This window comes from Atta colombica, unplaced genomic scaffold (assembly GCF_001594045.1).
Source record: "Atta colombica isolate Treedump-2 unplaced genomic scaffold, Acol1.0 scaffold100, whole genome shotgun sequence".
Classification (NCBI taxonomy): Eukaryota; Metazoa; Arthropoda; class Insecta; order Hymenoptera; family Formicidae; genus Atta; species Atta colombica.
In genome coordinates, this window is record NW_017259185.1 from 1,449,579 (window position 1) to 1,450,850 (window position 1,272).

General features: G+C 40.6%; 1 protein-coding gene across 2 annotated transcripts in view; it reads right to left on the reverse strand.

Moving 5' to 3' along the window:
• Positions 1-1,272, reverse strand: part of LOC108685842 — a 118,994-nt gene continuing 117,722 nt past the window's right edge. For both annotated transcript variants that reach the window (XM_018190843.1, XM_018190836.1), the window contains one exon: positions 1-1,262. The gene's annotated coding sequence lies outside the window, so the exon portion shown is untranslated. The remainder of the gene's footprint in view (positions 1,263-1,272) is intronic.

The following is a 1,272-nucleotide window of genomic DNA, read 5'->3' on the forward strand; positions in this document are numbered from 1 at the left end:
AAAGATTCTAAAAAGAATAGACCTATATATTTATATTGTTAAGTATAAAATTATAACATTCATGTCATGTGTTACTTTAAATTTGTGTCGACTGGGAACACGTCTCATGTCGCTTTGATTTGTAAATTAAGCTGCGCGTTTCGTAAAATTCTACTTACGAATTTTACAAAATTGATGTATCTTATTTTATGCAAACTTGGACAAATGAGAAAAACTTTTTACAACGGTCGATATAAATATGGGTATCAATGTAAAGTTTCTTCCGACGTAGCTCGTACATCGCGTCCTGTGCTTCTTATTAATATTAAAAAATACAATATGCAACAATAATATTTAATTATGGCGGAAGCGGTCGCGGCGCGAGCGAGAGCGATAATTAAGGCGAGAAACGCCGAAATGTCGATCTCAAGCTGGACTAGAGTCTTATCATAAAAAGAAAGGAAAAGGAGGAAAAATATTTAACATATCAAGAAAACGCGCGCTACTCGGTTCTATTATCTCTGCCTGTCTTAAAGTACATGCAAGATACGATACGAAATATACAAGCGGACTCGATTTTGTATCGGGGATACAAGAGGAACGGCGTAAGCCGAAGAGAAAAAGACCAAATCTGGACGATTCCGTGGCTTTCTCTCTTCACGAGCCTCGATTGTAGACTTGCGGATTATTATCGATTTATCCGTCCTACGGCTTCCTACGCCGAACGAGATGAACAGTCGCCGTTATTGAAACTCTCGTCACGGCGATAACGTATTATCTCGCTATATATAATTGTAATAATGTATGTATATAAGATATTTTTTGTATCGACTATTTGCACGAGCGCGAGCATCGACAGACGGAATCGTTTACGGATTCGATCAATGGCCGATCGATCCGTGTCGACAGGATTTCATTCGATTTGATACTCTCTACAAGCTGGTTACAAAAATTCTTTCTTCCGCCGTGTCTCGAATTCTTATTGTGTACGTTGAGTCATCGCGCTCTGTCGTGCTCCGTCTTCTTCGTTCTATTTCTCTCTCTCTCTCTCTGTCTCACGTCGCACACGAGTCTGCAAGCTTGAATGGCAAGATCGATTGGCGACGCTGGCGTGTAACTAATAGAGAGAGTCGCGCAATTCTATACACGACTCTTGTAACAAAGATACTCTTACGGTTTATCGAGACGTTATTTTATCTACGTATATCACACTAGAATCCACGGTGTCTGCAGGCGCTTCTTCGTACGTCAGGACACACGCTGAGAGTTCCGCCCGCAGAACCCTGAAAAAAA